Consider the following 10,230-nt stretch of genomic DNA (forward strand, 5'->3'; position numbering starts at 1 on the left):
ACTAGCAGGGGAAGAAGCATGTGCGGGGCGGGGGAGATACGCTTTCCCCACCCCCAAGCCACGGCGTGCTGCTAAGCGTTTTTTTGTTTCAAGCATTTCCGAGCTCGATCAAGAACGGCAATAGTGGCAATAACAACGACTCCTCAAAAACGTGTGGTACCTGCAAAATGTATTGTAGCATCCGTTTTCCGAGGCAAAGCGGAGTATGTTAATTGACTTGTAGATTCTCCACTTGAAGGAACAAGTTGTGCTTCAGGAGTAAAATTCGGGGCTAGAAACAGCCAGGGAGATTAATCTCCCGTTTTGATAAAGGATATGGAACGTCATTATTGTTGTCCTTTAGTACTGCATAATGTTATAAAGTGTTTTTGCTTTGGCTGTAGCCTGAAGTATACCTGGGACTGCGGTCTCGTTGATCTCACTGAGTTGAGTTCTCAGGCACAGGGTTGTGCTGTAAGAAATATAAGAACCTTTAGAAAATAAAACTTTTAAGAGCATATTTTGAGCCTGAAATACTTACCTACATGGCTTGTAGTTTTAAATCTTCCTGCTTCTACAGCTCTTTTCAGAAGGGTTCATAGCTTTCTCACACCAGTTTTGCTCAAAACATTGATTCCATATAGATGACCAATAATTCTAAAGGTTATTTTATCAGCATCAGATAAAATATGTAATAAATTGTGTGATAAAATGGTCATTGATATGAGCCTGATAGTTTGCAGCCATAAGGCCTTTCTCCAGTGATGAGTTGAAATGCTGTCCTGTCATCCTTGAGTTGGAGAAAACTCTACCAGCATGAAATTTGCCATCTCCACTGCCAGTCCCTGTGTAGACAATGTTTCAAGTCACTGCATTCACTTGGTTTCCTTTAAGTTAAAGGGTGGCGCCGCCTTCTATACATCCTGAGGCTACCCTTAATCAGTGTCAAAATACAGAAGAAAATATCACTTTAACATTGTTTCAGCTAAGGATGACTTAAGCCTATCTCTGTCATGGACTGGGGCCAACATGAAGACAATGTCATGAGAACATAGCTGAAAAAAGATGTTGCCATGGAATTGTTTCTGCCATGATTATGTGCAAGTGGAGAAAGGCCCTCTGATTTTCCTGAAACTTGCTTCTCAAGGTTACTACTTTGTGCTAGTAATCTTTCCAAAGTCTTATCTGGTAAAAAAAAAGCTGAAGTCTTTGTTCTCAAACCAGGATCTAAATTAGGCTGCATGCTTAAACTTACTTGGGATAGTGTGATCAGAGCTCCAAAATTAAAATGTGAGACACATTATATCATGTAAATTTGCATACTTACTAATATTAATTCATATCTCAATTTCCCAAGAGACCCAGGCAAAGATTACAATTTAAAAAAAAAGTTTAGAAGTTAGTATCAGGACAGCTCCATAATAAAGCAGCTTTCAGTAAGTGGAACACTTCCTATTTCCTATTGTGCTCTTACATTGTATGCAAAATAATTTTCAAATCAAACCAAGTTACTAGGTGCCTAATCATTATACCCCCTATCAGTTAAAAGGTGGAAAACAGAGTAGGTTTCTCCTTGATCGCCATCTCCTATTCCACCAGGAAAGGTGCGCACACACCCCCCAACTAGGAAGATGAATGGAAACATGGCACTGTCTAGAGAATATGATTACCCGATAACAATTTCTATGACTCTTGGTTCTTGTTCTGCCTATTTTATCTCACATACTCAGGGCTGCAGTATTTGGGCTGCAAAAATCCAGATGACCACATGATGGCACCAAACAGCTAGAGCTTTCTTTATCTCTGCCAGTGCTGACTCATGAGTATTTGGTACAGTACCCCTAGGCCACATTGACTGATGGTGCCACCTCCTGCCAATGAGAAGATAGCATTTTTAAAATGATTCGAAAGGAGGGGTGGCATGACTTTGGTGCCCTAGGCCAGTGCCCAGTCAACCTTAGCCTAAAGCCAGCCCTGCTCTTTGCTATTATCTAGTGGTTGTCTGGATTTCTGCAGCCTTGCTGTGGCAGTCCTACTCAAGTACTTGTGGAGGTGCAATAAGCTTTGAACAACAAACTTATTTCTCTTGAGCCTTCTGCTGCTCCTGTTAGTCTTCCTGGCTGGCTGGGATAGTCTCCTAGAACCTGAAGCATTTTCCTGGAGTGGGGATTGTACCTGGGCCCGGGTCCCATCCTGGCAAAACCAAGATCATTTTCTCAGTAAATAAATGGACAAGTATACAGTTTTTGACTCATTGATTTAATTGGGTTCTCTTTGTATGGAGAACAGATCATGTTTTAGGTCATATTTATGCAAAAATAGGCAGAATGGTTAATACAGAAAATTCAGAAGGGTTCATATACTTTTAAACACCACTATACATATGTACAAAAATGTGCATACTGTCCACTGCAAAGTCTCTAGGCAGTTAACAGTAACAAGAATTAATCCCATACAATAAGCAAATCCTAATCCCAAATTTTAAAAAAATCCATACCAATACTGTAAGTAAAAACACCTATTAGATACAAATCTAAAAAAAAGCAGCCCATAACCATCCTGATTGTCCAAACTGTCAGCAGAACAATTTGGTCTTAATGGCTGTGTAGAAGGCTAGCAGATTGGGGGTCCCACAATTCTCAGGGGGTCAGCTGCTCCCCAAATGTGGAAGCTGCCATTGAGGATTGCCTTCAGGCCCGCATCCCCTTCAGCCCATGATCCTTAGTATCTCCTCTCTGGGTAAAAGCACAGGATGGTAGAATCTGGTTGGAAAAGTTGGTCCTGAAGATACAGAAGCCAAGCCATGTAGGGCTTTACAGGTAAATATTTCCACTTGAATTTGACCTGGAAACCTACTGGTAGCCAGTACTGCTACTAAAGCGCTGGTAAACCTACTCAGCCCCATTAGCAGCTAAGCTGCTGCATTTTGGATCAGTTTCAGTTTCCACTATGTCTTCAAAGATGGTGTAATAGAGTGCATTGCAACAGCCTAATTATATGGTGAAAACAGCATTAATTACTGGCATAAGGATATGTAAGCTTTGTTGGAAGTTCTGGCAAATCCAGCATGCCTCATTTGCATGTGAATTAACATGTAAATTAAGTTGTTCCACAATGCAACTCTGAGGAAGCTGTTTGTTGCCACTCCCACTCCTACTTCCTCTTTCTCTCTTCCTTCTTCTCCACCAGAAGCAGGCACACAGATGTGTGCTGCTCTCCTCCATTCTGGGCACCATGAGGTGGGTCTGGAATTCCCCTTTCCTCCATGCAGCTCTTGGCAGCTGTAGGGCTGAGAGTTTAGGGCAAAACTAAGTATTTAGAAAGAAAAGAAGAACAAAGGAACTTCATCTTTTCCACCAAGATGGATGTAGCAGAAGCAACAATAATGTCAGTAAGAAATTCGTTTACTTCTTAACCTAATATGTCTAAGTGTGTGATTCTTTATGCTTGGGAGGGCTGAGTGTGTAAGATCCATAACCTGTGTTTCTCTGGCATGCTCACTGAAGCTTTCTAAGATAATTTTCTTTTTCTGTGCCAGCTTCTCAGCTGTGTTATAAGCTCTGCTCCATTTCAGTGGTTCTAGCAGGCCAATAAATTGGCTTCAAGCTTAGCCAGTTTGGTCTAGTGGTTAAGGCTCCAGGAGACTGTGAGTTCTAGTGCCACCTTAGGCATGAAAGCCAGCTAGGTAACTTGGGTGAGTCATTCGCTGTCACCCCAACTCACTTCACAGGGTTGTTATTGTGGGGAAAATAGGAGGAGGAAGGAGTATTAGGTATGTTTGCCACCTTGAGTTATTTATAAAAATAATAAAGGTGGGATTAAAAAAATAAGGCAGAAAAGCCTGCAGTTGGCACACCAGCTATTTGCTTAGGACGCCAGGCATAGAATCCTCCTTTGCTTCGTAGCACAACCCTAATCTTGATTTCTCCATTAGACATGTTGCAGATGAGTGTGCACAGGATTGCAACCTAAATGAACTTGTTTGAAAATCATTTATAGCAATTACTGTATGTTACTGTACAATGTGGTCTTCATGGGGTAATTGTTTCTGCCGTTGCTCTCTGGAGTTAATGAATGATAAGGCAAAGGAACATATAAGCTATGGATTTGTTTATTATAAATGCCACATCTTCATCTTTCTTGATAACAGCTGCGAATGGAAATGTTTTAGTCATTTCTGTACTTTATGCACTTTCCGAGCCATGAAGCTGCTCATTGATCTTTATAATTTCCATTTAATGAATGGAGTCATTATGTTGTTTCCACATTCAAAATATTTAGAGTGGTAACCTGAGCTTACTGAGTTCTGGAAAAAGTAGTAATACAAAATCTCTGAAGGTTTCAGTATCTCAAGAAACCTCTTATTAATAGCAGTTCCCACTTTTCAGTGTGGTTGAGAAAGCTCACTTTTCCATCTGCAAAACTATACAACCTGTCTGGGACAGGAATCTGGCTGTAGATTACGATAGAGCTGCAATCCCATATATGTAGTCTCTGGAATCTTAAAGATGAATTATAATATCAGAAAAAGTCATTCTTCTGATTTAGATTTCTGAAATAAAGTGGGTGGGAAGCATGAACAATAGCCCATTTTCAGTAAAATCTATGCTTAGATTTTCAGTATAATGCCAAGCCCTCTGTATCAGCAAATAAAACAGTGCCCTCTAGTGATTCGCAAACCAATAATTCTGGTAAAACTGAAAAATAGTAGTTTTGGGGTTTAAAAATTTTTAAAAAATGCCTTTTAAGACTAACTCTTAAAAATAAAATTGATTTGGCATTACAGGAAGAATAAACTACAGTATTCTAAATAGCTTCTAACCAATGACATAGTAGGAACATTTGTTTTCATTAAAACATGAGAATAGCTCTGCTGGATCAAGCCAAAGCCCATCTATGATCCCTGGTTGTCCCCTCTGCATCTTTCCAGTTCTTATGTGTTTTTCAAATGTGACAGCCAAAACTGTAGATGGTATTGCAGATTGCAGATGCAGAGGTATCACATATTTGTATAAGGGCTTTACACTGTCAGCAGTTTTAAAGGTCTTTCCTAATGAATATGAAATTTGCCCTTTCACAGCTGCCATGCACTGAATCAAATATGCTATCCACTATTATCTCTAAACCTTTTTCTTGGTTACTTGTGGACAACTTAGGCCCCCTGAATCTACATGTACAGTATTTTTTGCCCAGTGTGCATTACTTTATATTTATTATTGAACTACATTTGATTTGCCCAGTTTGAGGAGATCCTTTTGAATGTATTTACAATCATCTTTGGGTTTTACTGCTCTGAATTGTTCGGTATCACCCAAGTCTTGGGCAGCTCCCTGCTTACCTGTAACTCAAGATCCTTTGTAAGTAAGTTCAAAAGCACTGGTCCAAAAACAGATTCTTGAAGAACTCCACATCTTATTTCTATCTATTCAGAATGTTGCCCATTTATTCCTACTTTTTGGGTTCAATTTTTAAACCAGTTCCAATCTATGAAAAATATGTTCTCCTTATTCTCCTTAGATAAACTGCTAAGTTTAATGAACTATGATGAAGAACTTTGTCAAAGGCTGTTGGACCCCACAATCAAATGATTGCTGAATTGTCTGATCGTGTTCATCTGCATTGATGAGGGAATGAATGTCAAGCAGGAAGAGGGGAGGGGGAATTGCAAAGAGTGTGAATTGCTGGTGTTTGGGCTAGAAGGAAAGAGTCAAGATCATCCTGCCAGAGACATATGTGGCTGGCATTGCTGACCATTAGAAACAGTGTGAGAAAAGACAGGAAGGGGGGTGTGGGGCTTTGGAATGTTTAATGAGTGAGTTTAGGTAGGAATCTTTTAATCACAGCTTTCTTCTGTTCTGTGCACTTGTCTTCATTAAACCTGAATTCTGCATATACCAAATGTGCATGAGTTGGGTCAATATTGGGACTGCGGGTGCCAATTCTTACATAAATGCTTAGATTTTTAGTATAATGCTGAGCCCTCTGTATCAGCAAATAAAACAGTGCCTTCTAGTGATTCACAATCCAATAATTCTGGTAAAACTGAAAAATAGTAGTTTTGGGGCTTAAAAATAAAAATGCATTTTAAGACTAACTCTTAAAAATAAAACTGATTTGGGATTCTTTGTAATTAGTCATAACAGGAAGAATAAACTACAGCATTCTAAATAGCTTCTAACCAATGACATAGTAGGGATGGGAAGAGATGGGCGGGGACAAATTTCATAAATAAATAGATAAAGCTGCAATTGTACCAACCTTTTGACTTTACCAGGAGAAGTTGCATTCTCTGAGGGAAGTTAATTCCTAAGCTCTCCAGGATCACACTCTGATAAAATGGAGGGCACAACTCAACCCAATCCAGAGGTGGTGGCAGATGATGGAGAGGTTCCTGGCCCCTCCATGGAAGCTGCGGTGACCACGAGGAGTAAAGGGGTGAAGGTCCAAGGAGGAAAGGCAAAGGAGAAAGGAAAGGTGAAAACCAAAAAGCAGCAGGTTGACCGCTTTCCCAGGTATCTGATGAATTCCTAGAGAGGGAACTGATTTGGCGACCTAAGCCCAGTTGGGCTTTTGGCATTGAAGATGGAACAGAGAGAACACCGGCGAAGTGGCGAACCTTGCAGCAGGAAGCCAGAGGCCAGGAGCTGATGAATGACAGACATCTTGCCAGGGTAGAGTGGGAGATTCAAATTGTGAGGGAGATGGTGTCCAGCCTCAAGGAAGCGCTGGATGGGCTAATAAGCCACCTGGTCTGGAAGGAGCAAGCACCAACACCTGAGAGTGCTCAATCAGTGTTGGAAGAAGCAGCAAGAGCTTCAGATCACACCAGAATGAGTGAGGAAGAAGACATCACACCGGCAAGAGTTGAACTGGCCGAGAGATGTGTCTGCATCCAACCCGCCCCATGGCAAACCGGAACTAGCGGGAGCCCGGCGAGTTTCCATGACTTGAAAATGAAGTTTGGAGGGGACCCGAACCAACTGGCGTGCTTTCTGACTCATGTGATTGGGTTCGTGGAAGAGTTCAGAGATTCCTTCCCCAGTGATGAAGCCAAGGTGAGGTATGTGTCAACTCACCTGGAGTCTGAGGCATCTAAATGGATGGTGGGGCTGCACAATTCCAGAGATTGGGGATTTTGATGATTTCATGACTGCAATGAGGGAGCGGTTTGAGGATCCATTGGCCAAGATGAAAGCCAAAACCAGCCTTCAATACATCAGGCAAGGGACACGGTGTCCGAGTGTGCCATGGGATTTAAAAGTCTAGCTGGGAGCCTGATCAATTGGCCTGAGTCACTAAAAGTGGAGTTTTTCCAGATGGGGTTGCAGCCTGCCATATTAGAGGGATTCCTGGTGAGAGGCAACCCAGAAACACTGAAGCAGTGGATCTGTTTAGCAGGCATGGTGGAGAACATCAAAATTTGCCTGAAAAAACAGTGACAGTTGCAACCGACTATGAATAAACCGGTCCAGCCAGGGTGCACTGGAGTGAAATCCACTTCACGGAAGCCCTGGGAAGAGGAAAGAGATCGTCGCATGAAGGAGGATTTGTGCTTCAAGTGTGGAAAGGAGGGCCATCGGGCAACCAAATGTCCACACAACATGGAGGCTCCTCCCAAGCCAGGGTCCAAACCAGGCAAGTCACCATCCATGAAACGCAAAGCTGCCACTGCCAGCGGGAGCATAAAGTTGGAAGAGGGAACCTCCACATCAGAAAGAGATTCCACCGATAAATCCCAATCACTGGCAGAAATGAGCAATGCCTGCCTTGAAGGGCGCCAAAAGGCAGGTGGAACCAAAGGGGCATGAAGATCTGACAGTGAGTGGGGATGGCCCCATAATAATGGTGGGATGCAGTTACAGACTTTGAGACATGGGAAAAGGGCTGATTTGGCTGCTTTATTGGACTCTGGATGTGCCAAATGCTTAATTCATCTGGCTATAGTGAATGGACTGGGGTTGAAAGTGAGGAGGTTAAAGGACCCAATAGTTTTAACCCAGCTAGATGGGTTGGACGCAATGGCCCTGCTGAGTTTTATACAGAGACAGTGAAAATGCAAGTAGGCACCCATCAAGAGACTTTAAGATTTATAATGGCTCCAATAGCTAACCATTCTTTAATCTTGGGACTGGCTTCGAGCTAACAATCCTCACATTGATTGGGTGACAGGGCGCATGCAGTTTAAGGATGGACTGTATTTGGGGACTGAGGAGAATGGAGAACCCTCAGAAGTGGGACTCTTAACTGCTGTGTCTACAGAGTCTGGGCTAATTGGGGGCCTTGAGGAGGACTTGATTCCAGAACCAAACACCACACACGACCTGAGGGAGGTGTTTGGGGAAGCCAAATGTGATCAGTTACTGCCCCACCATAAAACAGACTGTGCTATTGAAATTGAACCGGGGCGAAGCTTCCTAAACCCAAATTGTATTCCATGTCATTGAAGGAGCAGGAAGTGTTGAGAGAGTTCATAGATAAAAATTTGGTGCAAGGTTTCGTTTGGCCCACCAATTCTCCAGTGGCTGCTCTGGTGTTTAGAACCAAGGATGGCTCTTTACGGTTGCGCACTGATTATGGGGGTTTGAATGCTATTTGTACTGTCAATCAGTACCCCATTCCACTAATGAAAGACATGCTAACACACCTTTCAAAAGGGAAAATTTTCATCAAGTTGGACTTAAGCTTACTTCCGAGTTTGCATCCAAAAGGGGGATGAACGGAAAACTGCTTTTAACTGTCCCCTTAGATATTATGAGTAACTTGTGTTACCTTTCGGGTTAAAAGGTAGTCCTGGAGTGTTTATGCAATTGATTAATGAAGTTTTACATGAACATTTGTACAAAGAAGTATTAGTCTATCTCGATATTTTAATCTATTCCGAAAATGAAAGAGAGCATGTACGCCTGGTTTGGAAGATGTTAACCAAACTCAGAGAAGCTAAATTGTATGCCAAATTGTCTAAGTGTGAATTTCACAAGGAGCCGCTAGATTACTTAGGCTATAGTGTGTCTAGTTAAGGCACTGAAATGGATTCGGGAAAAGTGCAGGATGTTGTGGCATGGGAGCCCCCTAGGACTAGGAGGCAGTTGCAGAGTTTCCTGGGGTTCACAAACTTCTATAGGCAGTTCATCCCGAATTTTGCCCAAATTGCCCTCCCTCTCACAGACTTGTTAAAAATGAAAGGTAAGGGGGAATCAAAGAAAGCCAAGAACCCTGGGGCAGTGCTAAATTGGACTGTGGAATGCTAGATGGCTTTTAACAACTTAAAACTACTTTTCACTGTGGAATCCATTCTGAAACACCCTGATCCCACCGAACCCCTAATCATCCAAGTAGACACCTCAGATGTAGTGATAGTAGATTTGTTACTGCAGAAAAGTCAAAATGGTGATTTGCATCCGTGTGCCTACCTATTGCACAAGTTTACCAAAACAGAGCACTGTTGGCATTTATTGGAGAAGGAGGCTTTGCTGTACGGTGAGTGCTGCTGACTTGGAGGCATTTACTGGAAGGAGCTCAGAAACCTTTTGAGGTTTGGACTGATCATAAGAACTTAGAGGCTCTAAAAACCCCAAGGAAATTAAACACTAAGCAGGTTTGCCGGGCTCAATTCTTCAATCGTTTCAATTTCACTTTAAAGTACCTGCCTGGGGGAAAGAATTTCCTAGCCGATGCTTTATCTCATTTGCCACAATGCAATAGCCAGAGAGAAGAGGTGGTGGACACAGTAGTTCCCAAACAACAATTAGGGTTGGTGACATGCAGTCAGAAAAAATTAGAGAAGGCAGAAGCCCAAGATGATTTGAAACAAGCGCTATGGTGGGAATTGCAAACTGACTGCTGGCTATAAAAGAATAAAAGTTCATTGACTGAGACTGATGGCTTGTGGTGGATCGAAGGGAAACTTTATTTCCCAGAGGCTTTATGCAAAGAAGTTTCAGAATGGGGACACAATGTTAAATCAGCTGGCCATTTCAGGTTTGTAAAGACTCTGCATTTATTGAACAGGCAGTTTTGGTGGCCGCCTTAGACAAGATGTGAAGGACTATGTGACTAGTTCTCCCATGGCTGCCCCCTTACACTTTGTCAGGAAGAAATCGGGGAGTTCCGTTTATGTTGTGACTACAGAAAATTGAATGATATTACCATTAAAAATCGGTATCTGTTACCACTGATCTCGGAATTACTAGAGAGAGTTCGCCATGCTCAAGTATTTACTAAATTGGACTTAAGAGGAACTTACAACTTAAT

Source organism: Candoia aspera, chromosome 1, assembly GCF_035149785.1.
Source record: "Candoia aspera isolate rCanAsp1 chromosome 1, rCanAsp1.hap2, whole genome shotgun sequence".
In the NCBI taxonomy this organism is placed as follows: Eukaryota; Metazoa; Chordata; class Lepidosauria; order Squamata; family Boidae; genus Candoia; species Candoia aspera.